At 37.7% G+C, this 17720-nt stretch overlaps 1 protein-coding gene and 1 pseudogene across 2 annotated transcripts in view; both read left to right on the forward strand.

Moving 5' to 3' along the window:
* Rab3c (RAB3C, member RAS oncogene family) overlaps positions 1–17720 on the forward strand; it is a 267333-nt gene that overhangs the window by 203280 nt on the left and 46333 nt on the right. The window lies entirely within an intron of this gene.
* Positions 1451–2412, forward strand: LOC124100745 (zinc finger CCHC domain-containing protein 9-like; annotated as a pseudogene).

The following is a 17720-nucleotide window of genomic DNA, read 5'->3' on the forward strand; positions in this document are numbered from 1 at the left end:
CATGGCGCTTTTCATGTCTTCATATGCAACATATTAGATTGTCCATCAGAAGTATATGAAACTGAGCTGGGGATGTAACTCAGTAGAGTGCTTGCCTTCCATGCTCCAGGCCCTGGGTTCAATCCCCAGCACCACACACACACAAAAAAAAAAAAAAAAAAAAAAAAGTGAGAAACATATGAAACCGTTTCCTTAAATAATTCCCCTCGTGTCTCCTTTCGGGGAGGTGGAGGGGACATTCAGACAAAATTCCAAAAGAAAGAGGATAAAAAGCAGGTAAAGCACAAAATAGAATCTTCTGGAAAGCATTAATGTATGAATTATCATATGTTGTCTATCATACATCTTTTTTCTGCAGGATTGTATGAAACAGAAAATAGCAAACTCATACACATCTTCTAGATATTCCAAACTGTAGTTCAGATCATCTAATTAGTTATGCTTTTTAAAGTCATCTTTTGTAGTCTTTCTTTACTAAAAATGCTAGTCAATGTGAATATTAATTTATCAATAGTTTTATTATGTAAGGATCATTGGTTTTATTGGTCTTTAGTTATACATGACAGTAGAATACATTTTGATATAATTATACAAGCATGGAATATATGTTAATGACTTATTTTAAAATGACTATTTATTTGTTAAGTGTTAAAATATTCTGGACAAAAGACTAAATGATTTTTTTTATTGGTTGCTCAAAACATTACAATGATCTTGACATATCATATTTCATACATATGATTCAAGTGGGGTATGAATTCTTATTTTTATCACGTGTACAGATTGCAGGATCACATTGGTTATACATCCACGTTTATACATACTGCCATACTAGTGTCTGTTGTTTTAAATGTTTCTAACACCTTTATGAGAGAAGTTTTCTCTACTTTTGGCAGACAAAGGAAGTAAGACTCAAGGAGAAGTTCAGTAAATTTCTCAAATTATTTAGATAATAAATGTGGCTTTTGGATTTAGAGCACAGAGGAGACCCCTGTAAAAGCCTGTTTGAAATGCTGAGCTCTTTCCAGGGATCCCCCTCCATAGGTCTAGAGCCCAGGAGTCTGCATTGTTGAGCCTGATTCAGGGAGTTCTCTGATGAAATTTAGAAAAGGTTTATAGTGTGAGTCTCCCACTCTGGATTTCAGCTCAGTGGTCAGGTAAAGGAAGCCCTCAACCCTGTACAATTTCTGCTATATCACCTGGCTTCTATCCCCACAGAAATCAGGCTACGGGAAGAAATACCTCATATTGACACCCTGGCCTGCTGAGTAACTGTCTACCAGAAATCTTCCTAGCTATAATTTTTTATCTTAAAAAGCACATACTGTAAAATGCATATTGAATGCTGCTTAGAACAAAGGGCCAAAAGAGCTTTGTGAGGTTGGGGGGCCAGGCTTCTCTGGCTTGCTAACTTGACTCCTCTAGAGGATTTACACGGGATTGATGCAACATGGTCAGGTAGGCACAAGTTACTACCACACAAAATAAGAGACCTTTGCTTGCAGCACAATGGGAGGACATGAAGTAGGGGTTCTTGAAGGGAACAAGCCAAAATCTACCAAATCATAAAAAAAACTTGAAGTTAATATACTCTTTCTTAAAAATGATGCACCCCAAGCAAAACATAAAAAGAACAAAAAAGAAAAAATAGTACTTCAATGAAGATGTGAATGGATTCATGGAATACCTAAAACAGAAATCACAGATGGTTTACAATGGGCAGATGATAGCAACGGATAGCCAGGAAGTAATGGAATAAACTGCAGTTGCTTTAAAGAAAGATGATGGCAAGGAAGATGATTAAAAAGACAAACAGCAAAGAAAGATGCAATGGTATGTTTCCTCTATAAACACCTGGCCATGGAATTTCAGATTGCCCAGCTGCCCTAGAAAATCAAGATATGGGCACTAGAATATGTTATTGATGAGGGTCCGCAGAGCATGAAATAACCAAATGCAAGGGTAAAGTAGACCCAGCTCTTGGTGAATTTCCTTTTGCAAAATGTTTTTGTTTGTGGGGAAATGGGGCATCTGTCCCAATCATGTTCCCATAATCAAAGGACTCTATGCTGATGGTGATGATTGCAAACTCTGTGGTTCTGTGGAACACTTTAAGAAAGATTGTCCTGAAAGTCAGAATTCAGATCAAATGATCATAGTTGGTTTCTGGGCAAAGGGGATGAGTGCAGACTATGAAGAAATTTTGGATACACCTAAACCAAAGAAACCCAAAACAAAAATACCTAAAGCTGTAAATTTTTAATAACATTCAGTACTGTTGTTAATTACTATCAGTCACATTGTTACTTTCCAAACTGAGCATGCTTTACAAGTTAGGCTTCCTTAGGATCAAGAACAGTTTACTGCATTTTGTCCCTCAAGGAGTATTTCTACCACTGTTTGGAGAAAATCACTGAAGAAAAGCACAAGATGATTAAATTGGATTCTCTGAAAGAACTTGTTTTTAATGAATAGAACTTAGACAAAACTAAGTTATATAGTTGATTGTATATGTATATATATATATATATATATAAATGTATATATACATATATAGTAATACAGATGATTGTAAACAATCATCTTTTTTTTTAGTTATCAATGGAATTTTATTTTATTTATTTATATGCAGTGCTGAGAATTGAACCCAGTGCCTCACACATGCTAGGCAAATGTTCTACCACTGAGCCACAACCCGAACCCCAACAATCATCTTTTTAAAAGCAAATTATGCATCAAATTGAACCACTTCTAAACAAAGCATATTGCTTTGCATCTGTGAATGAATTTTTGGTCATATTGTTTTCTTGGTTTAAAATAATAATAATAATATTATTATTATTATTATTATTATTATTATTATTATAGAAATTTATAAGTTGCCACAAAGTCTGTATTTTAAAAATATTGAATAAAAATGTATTTGCTATTTAAAAAACAAAACAAAAACAAAACAAAAAAAAATAAGCTTTGTGGAAAGTATTAAGAAAATAGGAGTGGAGAGAAAAGGCCCCAGAGAAAAGAGGACAGGCATCACTTAATTCTGTTTATTGGGTCTTCCAGTCCCAATGCATGGTGATTTCCATTAATGTACAGCACACTCACAGGAACTGAGATGGCTTTGGACATAGAGGAAAAACTCCATGGTAATGAGAGACAGAAACATAGAAGTTATTGCATAAATTATAGGCACAAGATATAGAGAAACACAACAGAGAAGGCAAAAATTTAAAAAAAAATAAAATAAAAAAGAGGGCAGCAGATATGGAAATGGAGGATCTTGCAAGTAGAGTAAACCATGATTCCGCTTGATAGCATGTTGATGTGGTCCACCAAATGTTTCATCTCCTTCCCTCTATCATTCCTAGGGCAGCAAATCACTGGTCCAGGAAAAAAAAAAAAAAAAAAACTCCTGTTAGATCTTCATCTCCTCCAGTCAGGCTCATTGACATAATAGGTTCACCTAGCAATTGCCCTTTCCTGTGAATTCAAGCTAACGTGAGTAGGAGAAGAGACATTTAATTCCAACAGGGGCTAGGGAACTCCAAGCCTTTTGTGTTAGATCTCTTGGTGTTTATTCCAAGTAACATTCGTATCTTCAGGCCACTCCTCACCTATGAAATTAAAAACTTCATGGACCGTCTTCAAAGAAGTTGCTATGTGGATTACAGATGCAGAAGCACTCTATATAGAATAGAGCAAGGCTAGCAACCTCTATTGCATGGTAGGTCTACATGACATGGCATGCCATGTAACTTCTGTGAGCCTCAGTTTACCCACTTATAATGTGGTAATTGTGATCCTCTGCACAGGGTGGTAGGGAGGATTATGTGAATAATCTTCTTGTACAGAACCTAATAGATAACTAGGATCTCAGTATGTAGCAGGGCCCTGGCAGGTTCCTGGCAGGAAATGGAATCCCTCCCAGATGGTTCAAAGAAAGAGACTTGTAAAGAGATTATTTACAAGAATGTTGGCAAAGATAAGAAAATGGGATAGTGTGGCACCTTCAGACTATCATGGCAGGAAACTACCACTGCCCTCAAAGCTGAAGGCAGAGGAGACTTAAAAAAATATTAACTATCTCCAATGAGAGGAAGAGCTATGGCGGCCAGGTCCACAAGAGCTGTAGTATGGAGAAATCCTCTACTCCCAGAGAAGAGACAGTGGCCTCTTTCTTCTCCTGCCATCTGAGCTCCGGCTAGTGACTTCCATTGCCAAACCCAACTAGAAACAACATGGGTAGAAAATCCAGGTGATAGTCAGCTTCCCTAGGCATAGAGCAGGACCGAGAAAGGCAGAAAATGCTAAGGAAAGGGTACACAGGTCAGTAATGGTTATGTACTTGGCAAGATATATTCTTCTGTAACTCATACCCTGTCTCTAGGATACATAATTATCATCTAGTACCCTAAGAGGAGTTCATGTGCTTCCCTAAAGGCTTTACAAACTTACTGCCAATGAGGTAATTTAGCATTGAAGAGATAAGACTCCCTAGAAACCAAAAAGGAGAAATTAGAAAATAAGCAAGCAGCTCGCTGTATATCATGGCTGCCTTGACATCCCATTATTACTCTCCTCCAAGCCTGCTTGTTTAAGTAATGGCCTCCCAATAAACTGGAACTGCCACTCACTGCAAAGAATGAGCCTCTCCCTCCCTCCAAAGGTAGAGAATAGTCAGGGTGGTGGAGCTTGTTGGATTTGTGGGTGTGGAGCAGGGACCAGCAGAGGAGGTATCATGTACTGGGTTTTGAGACAGAAGCAGTGATGTGACTGGAATACAAGCAGCTGTGAATTGTTTGCCTAGTCTATAGGTATTGCCAGTGTAGATATGAAACATCCCTCATAGACCCATATGTTGAAGGCTTTGTAACAATAAGTGGCACTATTGGGAGGTGGTGGAACCTTTTAAGAGATGAGCCTAGAAGAAGGAAGTTAGGTCATTGGTGTCTGTCCTTGAAGGGGATATTGGGACCCTCACCCCTTTGTGTCTCTCTCTATGCTTCCTGGCTGCCAGGAGAAGAGCTACTCACTCCTACCATGTTGTACTGCCTTGCTGCAGGACCCAAGCAATGGAGTCAACTAATCATATAGGGTGAATCCTATGAAATTGTAAGCCAAAATAAACCTTTCTTCTTTATAAGTTGATTTATCTCAGATATTTGTTATGGTAACAGAAAGCTATCTAACATTTGAACCATTTTAATCTTTAAGAACAAGGGAAATCACTGTCACTTCTTGTCAGGAAGTGCCAAATGTTGATCTGAGCAAGATTTGTAGATTAGTAGGTGCTCTGCTGCAACATTAAATTAACAAGTTAGCTTCCAGCACATAAGATAAAATAATTATCATTAGAAATAATAGTTACTCCTTGTCGATTACTGTTATGATCCAGGAATTTTAGATACTTTTGTTTTAACCCTCACAACTCTAAATGTAGATATTATTTGATTATAATGCATTACATTTCAAAAGTAACAATTTATAATTAAACTCAAAGGAGAGTGCTTTTCTTTGCAGTAGAATATCAGGTAATACAAGTCAAAGGAAAAATGGAATATCACAAATTTTCAACCATGAATATAGTAACTGAGTCAAAGATTATCAATGGATAAGGATATTAGAGAAGAGAATATTCACACCCTCAAAGTATCATGTCATTGGTTAGTTACATATTGCCAAAAAATTCTTTACAATAGAAAAAAAATATGTAAAAACTATGACTGAAAATATATTATTAATCAATTGAGCAAAGTTAGCATCATCAGTAATGAGACAACAGACACTGTGTTCCTTGTGGTGTATGTAATGGGAAGGAACCAGCATCTTACACATAGTGTTCAGATTGAAAATTTAGCCTGAATCTGATTGCAAGGAAGCAGACAAATTCAGATATGGGAAATTATACAATTGGCTTGGACTATTCAAAAATGTCAACATCTTGAAAAACAAAAGGGGGTGAATGCTTTAAATTCAAATAGATTAAAGAGATGACAGCTAAATGTAACGTATGAACCTTAACTGGATCCTTGATCAGGAAAAAAAAAAAAAAAACATCAGGTGTAAAGATCATTCTGGCCCTGCATGGTGGCATATACCTGTAATCCCAGTATACCTCAATCCCCGGGGATTGAGGCAGCAGGATTGCAAATTCAAAGCCAGCCTCAGCAACTTAGCTAGGCCCTAAACAATTTAGCAAGACCCTGCCTCAAAATAAAAAATAAAACCACTGGGGATGTGGTTCAGTCCCTTGGTTCAATCCCTGGTACCAAAAAATGGGGAATAAAAAGACTATACTGGGATAATTGGGAAAATCTGAATTCAGACCATACATTAGTATCTAGATCAGATTTCTTCATTGATTTAATGGAGCTGTGGTTAGGGAGAAGGCTGTCTTCTATTCTTAGGAGATAACTGTGAAGTATTTAAATGTCATCAAGCCCACAACTTACTTTTAAATAGTTCAACAACCACCACAAAGTGTTATGTGAAAAGAAAAAAAAGCAAACGTGGCAAAATGTCAACAATTGGTGACCTTAGGTGAAAACTAGATGTGTGACTTCTGCTTGTATATAGGTTTGAAACTTTTCAAAAATAGTTGGGAGAAAAAAAATACTAGTATTAACCACACTATTTCAAGAATAAAAACGTAGCTTGAGGCCTCTCAGCTGTTCCATGGCTAGAGCAATATTCAAACCCAGATTTTTCAGATTTCACTAAACCCTTCAATACATTCTGGTCCTGGGTGGTGGTGGGAATATGTGAATACGATCAGTGTGAAATGACATTTACTTCTCTGAATTCCTTCTGACTGGAATAGAAAGGGCCCTTCCTTCACTGAGCAATGAGGATTTGGGTTTGATTTACAGGTGTTCTGCCCTCTTCTCCACACCCACACCCCAAGCACATCCTTCTTCTATGAATATTACAGAAAGCGTTTTGTATTCATTCCATGTCAGGTGTTAAAGTCTGATGTAAATTCTTGGGGAGCACAGGGACCTAAATTAATCCTGAGTTTTCATCATCTGTGGACACAGAACCTGGCAGATGACAGAAGACAACTTTGAAGACGGCTTTGATAGAGGTCAGCGTCACACACAGTTATTAAGGACAAATTTATACTGATAGCACCAGAAAAAAGGAAAGAGGAAAGGGCATTTCTTCAAACCAATTAGTCCTATTTCTTCAAAGAGATGAGCTATTTATGAAAACAGAGATGTACTTTATCTGGTGCATATGAGGTGACTAATCATTTTTATAATGTACTCAATTGATTTGAAAGTATCTGTCTCAGGTAATGCTTATTCCTTGTCCCTGAATTTGGATAAAGCTGCCTAGTGTCCCCAGTGAATGATGTCTGAAAGTTTAAATTTCCTTTTCTATCTCATGCTGCTGCATAATAATATATTCCTAAGGCATTTATAAGACTCTCATTTAAATGTTGTCAGTCAATATAACCAGGCACACAGGAAACACATTATTTGTGGTTCATGGGCCAAAACCCCACTTCTTTCATGTGTGGGTGCCCTCTGTTTGTACTCTACACTTAGTCCTTGCATTCTGTGAATTGCTGACAGGAGCCAGATTTTTTTTTTTTGGAAAGCGTTTTGTGCAGAAGGAGGGAAAAGCTCACAGTCAGCTAGTGGTGTCATTAGCAATTTTATTCTTTGTAGTGCAGGAAAAAATAATCAGGGTTTTTAAGCTATTAATTCTATAGGCTAGTACTTCCCTCACACTAGGAAGCGTTTATTTTCTCCATCCCTGAAGATGGGTGTTTTTTAATGTTTAAGCAAATCCCTGCCGTGTCTTTGTCTCCATAAATATAATGAAAAAGCTGTGTTTCCGTGCTGCCTGCGGTGAGCACATCAGGGCACAGCCTTGTGCTGCCACTCAACCACCACAAACTCAGGGTGAAGGCACAGAAAAATCACATTTTGTGAGGGACCATCCACATTTTATTTTTCTAAATGGAATTCTTTAGCGAGCTTAAGGAAAAGAAAAAAAATAAATAAAGAGAATGTGAGAGTCTGGACGGAATCAGCATCCCCAGGTACTAAGCTTAGCTCTAAGTGACCTTGAGGAATCCTTTCATCTCTGTGGATATAAATGCAGCTATATGTTCAGGCTTTCCCCAGCCATTCTTAGTGAAATATGGGCTTACCACATCAATTTGGAGCTACTATCTTCCCACTTGAACTGATTGGCATTTTTCTTATAGTGTATTCTGCAGGATATACCCTTGTTTGCACTTGGCTATATTTCTGAAGTTCAGTGTAGATAACACATTATCAGCACAGCTACAAAGCCCATAACAGTCTTTGGGAATATAGCACCCCTACAAGGAATTTGGCTGTATGTCTCTCTTCTTTCTCCCCAGAGCTCCCAATCTCTAGAGCTGGGGTGCTTTATCTCTTTCTTAGACTCTGCAGGGTTTCTAGCAAAGAAAGATACAAGTTCATGCCTGAAATAAGAAGCCACAAAGCTAAGACCAGAAGTCTCAAAGTTGCAAGGATCATCTCTATAGCCCAGAGCATAATCAAGTGTATATTGAATGGTGAGTGATGGAACTAGGGATCACAACAGCATGCATTAATCTCCAAAGCAGGTCAACGCACGATGCTATAGGCCATGTGGTGCCAGTATGACGTGAGAAGCAATGGGAACCAGAAAGCAGTCAATCATTAAAGTCTAGATTCCTGCAAGGATTTTGAAATTCTAAAATCCTGATGTTCTTTCTTATTGAACATGTCATTGTCTCATACTCATAGTATGGGTAATTATAAAAATTATGGGATTTGAAATAATATCTCAATCCCAGAAAGGGAGTCTTCTATTTTCTGGCTTGAGGTCAACCTTCTAGATTTGGACTATCTCCTGCAGGTCATAAGACCACCATTGCTTCACCCAAAGCTGAGCTCTTGAAATGGTGCAATGTAACAACTGGTTATAACAAAATAACGTTTCTAGAAACCAGAGAAGACTATCAGAGGATGTGTCAAATTCATTCCTCAAGTAAATTCTGAAAAGTGTAAAGACCTCCAAGCTTTTGAGTTTTTAGCCTTCACTCCCTTAACAACTGTTCTTGACATGGTGCCACAGAAAGAAAGAAAAAAAAATGTGGAGCTGTAGTCTTTTCTATTCTTCATAAATCCAGCATCCAAACTGTACTCATATGAAATGTGTGAAATTTTACCCTTAATATACAGTGTACCTGCTGAGTGAAGCATTAGATGAAACTTTTTCCTGTGAATTATTAGTCTAATAGAATGTAATATAAATTTAGAAGACTTAACAATCTAAGGCCTGGGGCTGGGGTTGTGGTTCAGTGGTAGAGTGCTTACCTAGCATGTGTGAGGCACTGGGTTCTATCCTCAGCACCAAAAAAAGTAAAAATAAATAAAATAAAGATATTGTGTCTATCTATAACCAAAAAATATTTTTTAAAAAAATCTAAGATCTGAAAAAAATGCTGTATTTGAAAGTTAAAACAACAACAATAACAACTGTACTTTGTTGTACTAAATCAATCTGACTTTTACCCACACTTAGAAAACCCCTTAACCCTACATATTATGTATTAGCTTCTTTTTTCTTGCTTATAATAGACTCCATATACATTACTAATGGGCCAACACAGGTTCAAGGTTCAAAGGCTTGACAAATAGGCCTTCTTCCAGGTTTCTTTATTGTTTGTACTTAAGATAAACTGCATTTATAGGCCAGTGGCTGTGTGTTCGTGTTCCCAAAGGACAGAGAAATCATGCAGAAACTTCACATGCAAAGAAGAATAGTCATGGCTGGTGACATAGGAATGATAATGACTAGACTGGAATATTTTAGAAATTATAGTTAGTCTTGGAAGTAAGCAGTCAATTACTTGATTCCATCTGCTGCTGGGGAGAAAGGCCCTAAAAAGTATTTTCTCATTTTCTGTGATGGGCTCAGAATCTGCATAAAGGAATTACTGTAAAAGAGGAATGCAGCAGTAGATGGGTGCATATAAAGATATATACTGAATTCACATAGGTTCAGGTAAGAATTCCGATTAAAGCTAAGCTGCTTTAACAGAAGGACCATCAAATACAAGGCCAAGTGACACAAGATATTGTTTCTCTGTTCCATTTAATAGCACAACTAGACTATATTAGGTGACCTTCCACAAAGTCCTACAGGGCCACAAGTTCTTTCCAACTTGCTAACATAATCTTCACCAGAGTGCTAATCTCATCGCATATTAGATGCTGGCTCATAGCCTTGGCCATATTCCTGCAAAATAGGGTACATGAGGTGGCCAAGAATAAGCTCTCCCTTTTGGGCAAGCAAAATAAAAATTATTCCTTCCATTTTATACTGATTCCATCGACCAGGGATTAGCCACATCTGTGAGAAGGCTGGGACATGGTATTTCCAGCTGATGGCTAAGCCCCAGGAAGGAGAAAAAGAAAAAAAAAAATGATTTGGAAGAGTCCAAACAGCAGTCTATTATCTGACTTGCAGGTCCCATTATTGAGTCATTCTTATTTTCAACTAGACTTCTGATGCCAGCAGTATTAAGCAGGCAAGCTCCATTTGATGAAAAACAACAACAACAACAACAAATGTAATGAAGTAAAACCAGTTCAATGCCTGAGGCTAAGAGTTTAGGTTTGAGGTTTTCTCTGGTGAGATTATAAGTGTCTTTTTATTTTTATTTTCAGCAACTGTCCAAAGTGTAAAGTAATTCTTATTGTTCTATACTCAGTTGAATATCCACAGAAGTATGCAAAAAACTTACTGATAAACCTATGCTATTTGCTGTCAGCAATAAATAATTCTGTTACAAAACCTGCTCTATACTTGTACAAATAAAAACAGATTCTGGTCATCTGTGTCAGTGCATATTCTTATGACTGGTTTGGTTCTGCAAATGATCCAGGACTTTGTTAGTGTCATATCTGCTGCACAGTCTCAAGTAGGGTGATTTATTGGGCAGTCAAGTTAAAAAACATAAACCCTCCACAGAATAGGCTTTAAGGATCAGCAAGATAAATGTACCTAGAACAATGAACTTTAAAATAATTCAGCCCTAGGAGTGATTGGAAGCTCTGTCCCACCGACTGGGCCTTTTCTGTAGGTGGTCACCTGGCAGGCGCGGGGGGTGGGGGGTGGCTCTGCCCCTCAGCAGGCCGCTGGGCCTGCTCTGTGCGTGGTCACAGTTCCCTCTACCTTGCCGGTGCAGGGGGAGGGGGCGGCTCTGCCTCTCAGCAGGTCGCTGCTCCTCTTCTGCCAGTGGGTCGCAGGCCCGCCTACCTTGCAGGAGTGATTGGAAGTTCTGTCCCGCCGCGGGCCACTGGGCCTTTTCTGTCCGTGGTCACAGTTCCCCTACCTACAGGGAAATGGATGGCATTAGAGCAGATTATGCTAAGTGAAGCTAGCCAATCCCTAAAAAACAAATGCCAAATGTCTTCTTTGATATAAGGAGAGTAACTAAGAACAGAGTAGGGTCGAAGAGCATGAGAAGAAGATTAACATTAAACAGGGATGAGAGGTGGGAGGGAAAGGGAGAGAGAAGGGAAAATGCATGGAAATGGAAGGAGACCCTCAGAGTTATACAAAAGTACATACAAGAGGAAGTGAGGGGAAGGGGAAAAATAATATAAGGGGGACAAACAAATGTCAGTAGAGGGAGCAGAGAGAGAAGAGGGGAGGGGAGGGGAGGGGAGGGGAGGGGAGGGGGGATAGTAGAGGATAGGAAAGGCAGCAGAATACAACAGACACTAGTATGGCAATATGTAAATCAATGGATGTGTAACTGATGTGATTCTGCAATCTGTATATGGGGTAAAAATGGGAGTTCATAACCCACTTGAATCAAATTGTGAAATATGATATATCAAGAACTATGTAATGTTTTGAACAGCCAACAATAAAAAATTAAAAAAATAAAATAAAATAATTCAGCCCATTCTCTGAGCTTCTTATAAATATGAAACTCTTACAGACTGTCAGGATCTTCAGCTAATTGTTCTTTTTCTGAGTCTGGTTATCTGCCAGGGATTTCTTCAGTATAATTATTGGAACATGTCTTAAGACAACCCTTTTTTTTTTTTTTTTCACTTCTAGAATGACTGGCAAAAAGTAATGACCAGTCATCTTTCTTGTTTTTCTCTGCATTCAAGTGCCAGGAACTCCATGAATTTTAATCAGCTTTTAAAATCAGAATGTTACCTTTCTTGCTTACTTTGCTTTCCCCAGGACTCTGACCTTGCAGAGTCCCCAGGAATTTCTCCTGTTTCATTGGGTTTTCTTTCCCCATGGGCAAACTCCCAATCAGGAAGGGGTCTGAAAAGCTACTGAAGACTGAAATCAAATCACATGAGTTCACAGTTGCTTTTTTACACCCAAAGAGATTTTTGTCATATTTAGCACCATTGCTAACACATCTTTAGCACTTTATTTGCTATAATGGCAAGTTTGGGAAATAGTGTTAAGTAAAAGCTGGTTTGGCCTGAATACTGAAGGGTAAAGAAAAAAAAGAAAAATTACTATACACAGTGTGTGTATGTGGCGGGGGCGGGGGGGTGCCTGCCTGTGTTTGCACATACCAATAAATGCTCTCAGCCTTTCTGCAGAGCAATATTCATGCACAAACTATAGCATCCCTGGTGTTGATAAATGCCTAAAAATAATATTTATTTTTGTTTGTTCAGTATTTTTCCTTTTGTATTTCAATGTCCACTGGTTAATACTGGATGTTCCATATTATTGTACATATTAAACATTGCAATACTATAGAGAAAACCTGGGGAGAAATAAAGGTGTTTTTAATTTATCTAAGTTCAAATTTATTCAGTTATCTAGATTCAGAAGTAGAGTGGTCCATTTTTACCCAACTGTACTCATTCATTCTGTCATTTACAAAATACTTAATTCAAGAACCACAAAATACTTTGGAAAAGACACGGACATCTAAGCTCTTACCATTTTCAAAATTCCAACTCCATAGCTCAGAAGTAAAGAAATACATAGAATGTTTTAGAGCAAGAGTTGATATCCTTTAGAATTAAAAGAATAGTATGGATAGCAGGTACCATAAGAACCAGGGAAATGAAAAATATCAATTAAATAAGGTGGAATTTGAGCTGTGAGTTGAAAGGTGAGCAACACTGAGTAGGTTGAAAAGAATAAGATGGCATTCCAGGGAGAAGATACATGCCCAGATAACAAGTGGGGCTATTTGGGGAGAGCATGAGTGCCTCAGAGAATGGAGGAGTAGCAATAAATAGTACTGAGATGGCAAAGAGAGTGTCCCGCCTGCAAAGGAAATGTTCATGGAAGGTGTATGTGACACAGTGCACAGTCTGCGACCTTGGGAGCTGGCTACTACGGGAATATGGAAGGGAAGATGGCTGTGGGGGCATGGGCATACCTGAACCCATATATGACCAGGACATAACTTTTTCAGTTTAGTTTCAAACACATAAAATATTCGAGTTTTTAGCAAATGGAATATTTAATCCCCTTCTTATTTTTTACAAATATCTTTAAACATCATGATGGTAAATAGATTCTCATATCTAACAGAAGTTTTGTAAGGGAAGGAGTGATAGAGGGAATATCTGATCTTCTGGGCTGAACATTTCTCTAGTAGTGAAGGTTGACAACTCTGGAGCTAAACTCCCTAGAATTGTGCCCCACACCTCCATTTATGGGATGTGCCATTCTGGGCTTATGTTTAAACTCACTGTACCTCATTTTTACACAACAATAAAATGAAGATAACATTAACCCCATCTTGTAGGGTTACTATGAGTACTAATTGACACCATACATGTAAAATTTTCATAAAAGCTCCTATCATATATTAAGTGCTCAATAAATACTAGCAATTGAGATTATTTTAAGGAGGAAGAAAGAACCAGGCAACCACTGAGTTGATTTTAGAGTAAAAGAAGAAGGAAACGACTAAGTGAAAATCTGATTGCCTTGGATATATTTAGTGATAAAATGATTTGGGGAGTTTTTGAAACCACAGAAAGGAAATCAGAACATTTAAACTTACTCCACTTAGTCGCAAACCTGTGTGGCCACAGGAAAACAGGGGGCCGGTCTAATGTTGTTGGTTTTGTTGTTATTTAATCTGAAAAAAATGCCCCCTACAAAAAGATCATTCTACCAAAAATGTCTATTCTCTGTGGTATTTGATTATAAGTCTTTTTTGCTTTGCCAATAAAGGAATATCTATAATGTTCTGCTGTTACTTCCTGATTTGTGTTTGTTCAAAACTACCTGAGTGGGTGTCTGGATTTCATTTGAACCAATTAAACTCTAACAACTTCTCCTTCATATGAAGGTGAAGCATGAGTTCCCTGGACACACAATTATTTAAGAAATCCCAGCGAGATGCAAGGGCCTGTGCCTGTAATTCCAGATACTTGGGAAGCTGAGGGAAAAGGATCTTGAGGCCAAGGCCATCTGGACATCACAGCAAGAAAGAAAGGAAAGAAGGAGGAGGAGGAAGAAGAGGAAAAAGAAATCCTTTGGTTTCATTAGAATTGAGTTTCTCAATCATGGCACTATTGACATTTTGGGTCAGGGAATTCTACACTGGGGAATGGGGACAGATGTCCCATGCATTGAAAGGCCCTTAGCAGCATTTCTGGCCTCTGTCTAGGACACCCACTAACTCCTTTTTCCCCTAGTATTAACAATCAAAGATTTCTCCAGACAAAAACACCATCAATGAAGAAGCACTATGTTATAACCATTGGATGGAAACCCATTGCTTATGTTTCTTTGAACAGAAGATTGTAGCCAAAATTGATACTGGTACTTTTAGCCAAATAAACGTAAACCAAATCTTCCACAAAATGGACTCATCTGTCAGAAGGTAACCACTTCCTCTGTCAGTACTGATGGCAGGTCAGTGGGGGAGTGAAGCAAAGAGGCAAACACAGCAGAAAAATTGGAGATGTCTTTATGACTTAGCATGGTTTGGAATGTTATTTTCTAATCAACTGGAATGGCCTAATTGTACTATCAACACATCTTCTGCAGAATAGGAAAATAAAGTGAATAAATGTTTGGCTGTTAATTAGCTAGTCTTCTTTTATGAAAGATGAATTTCTATCTCACACTTTCATAGCCAATAGGCATGTGAATCCATTTGATACTTGATGCCCTTGCTTTTTCTGGTATGATAAGCTGTTTAAAATTTTTTTTACTTGATTTTTGATTAACATGTATTAGCTAAACATACTAATACAGTTCGATGGATTATTTTAACATATGCATGAAGTGTCCACAGATGAAACTGTGATATGCTTTTGAAGGCTCTAGGCAGGATGTCAGGCAAGAGGGCATCATATGAGAAGTGGGACCTTTCCAACTGACAATGACGTGTCTCTGCCTAGAGAGTTAACGTAGCCATCATAATTTATAAATTCTAGAAAGATTCCTTTTAGCTAACTGGATATATATTGTCATCTGTGAGGAGGTCAAAGGCTATGTAATAGGCTATAGTTACTCTCTAGCTGGTCTAGTTCATGTTGCTATAACAAGATACCATAGACTGATGGCTTAAAAATGGGAATTTATTTCTCTCAGTTTGGAATCTGGAAATTCAAGATCAAAGTGCAAAAGATTCAGTTCCTGGTGAGGACTGTCTTCCTGGCTTGTAGGGAAGACCTTCATGCATCCTTATATAGTGGAGAGAGAGAGACCCCCCATGTCTCTTATTTTTAAAGCACCAACCACATAATGATGGGGGCCCACCCACATGGCTTCATCTAAATCTAGTTATTTCCTAAAGGTGTCTACCCTCACGCTACTATTGCATTGAGGATCAGGGCTTCAACATAGGAAGTCAGAGGGACACAACAGTATCCACTATCACAGTGGGCATTACAGAATAAAACCAATGAAGAAAGGAAAGAGAAATAGAATTGTCTATAGGAAGAAATAAATAATAATAAACATAGAAAATTTAGACCCTGTTAAGCAAAATTAATTGACTCACAATTCTAAAATCACAGAGTTTACTAAGATATTTGATCCCTGTAGCTGTTCTTGGGAAAAACCAGATGAATTGTGAAATGACAAAATATGATGCAACATTTCTGGAGAATTTCGTACAATGCGCAGAAGAATGTTGCAGAAAGAATAAATGCTCTTATCTGACTCCCAGGGAGAAAAGTAAGCGCTCAAAGATGAGGTTAAAGACAAGAAAATTCGATATTTGTCTCAGGAAATAGAACTAACATTTTCAATCACATCATTGAAGTATCCTTCACCTCATTATTTCAGGTTGATTTGGTAAGTAAACCCATAGGGTATATCTTATGCTTATGGGTAGCTAGATTAAGTGGCCCAAGAGTTCTTTTCAATTTTCAATTTCTTTAACTTATAACACAATTAAGTAACTTATAATGAGAGACAGATCATAGAATTACTTTGAAGAGATGCTCCTCATATTTAATTTGTATTTGATTCAGACTTAAACTAACCATTTTGAAAAGCTTTTTCTTCACTAAATTATTTTCTGCTACATGGTGGATAGTCATTCTTTCTTGTTCACTGTGGTTTGCTTTGCTTCAGACTATTATGATATTTTAAAACATGTCTAGCCATAATCACTGAGGATGCTTCCCAGGTATTAGCAACGTAATCATCTCTTCTGCTCCCTTGACTTAGCATTTTAACAATGAGATTCATAAAAATTCATTTGCAGAGCAAACAGTAACTCTAGTTCTTTGAGCCAAATGTGGTGGTCATGGCTTTCTTCTTCCCTCTCTGTGCTTGCTTTAATAGGAGAAAATAATGTTGTTAGTGTAAGAAAAACAGAGCAAAAGCCAAGCGAAGTCAAGAGTGTAATGTACCCAGGGAATGCTGATGCTCAGTGTAGCTGGAACACTGGGCATGAATGGAAGGGAATATAAGTTCCAACAACAGAATTGACAAAGAGAATCACAACTCCAATATTGAGTTGACATATTTAATCTTGACTAAAAATTGTTTTATCTCAAATAACAATAGGACATCTCTAGAGAATTATGGATACCCCTGAAAAGATACTTTTGACTTCAAAATATCAGCAAGGAATTTCTGCCTGCAATCTCCTTGGAGGTAGAACTCTGATGAAACAAAAAAGCGTTTCTAGTTTTGAAAGCATTTTTTTTTTAAGAAAAAAAATGCCTAGTAAAAACACAAACTAAAAAATGACAAATATTTGCCCCTGAATTTCAGCATATTTTAAAGATAGTTGTAGATAGGTAAGAAAAAGCAATATAAGAATTCCAGCCTCTACAGGAAATTCCCCACATTCATACTTCTCCTAACTGACCTTGAAACTTAAAAATTAAAGCACATTTATAAAATAAATAAATAAAAGGCATGTTGAAGTCCTAATCCCCAATATAATGGTATGTAGAACTGGGGTCTCTGGGAGGTAATTAGCTTTAGATGAGGTCATGTGGATAGGCCCCCATTATTATGGTGTTTGTGCCCTGGTAAGAGACATGAGAACAAAATATCCCTCCCCCTGTCTCTCTCTACTATATGAGGATACACAAAGGTGTCCCCTGCAAACCAGGAAGAAAGCCCTCTCCAGGAACGATATTTCCATGCCCTTTAATTTTGGATTCCCAGACTCTAAACTGAGAGAAATAAATTCCTATTGTTTAAGCCACCCAGTTCAGAGTATCTTGTTATAGGATGCTGAGCTGCATAAGACATGCTGTGTA

The sequence above is a fragment of the Marmota monax genome, unplaced genomic scaffold (genome assembly GCF_021218885.2).
Source record: "Marmota monax isolate L192 unplaced genomic scaffold, Marmota_monax_Labrador192_F-V1.1 WCK01_AAM20220418_F8-fsc00037, whole genome shotgun sequence".
NCBI lineage: Eukaryota > Metazoa > Chordata > Mammalia > Rodentia > Sciuridae > Marmota > Marmota monax.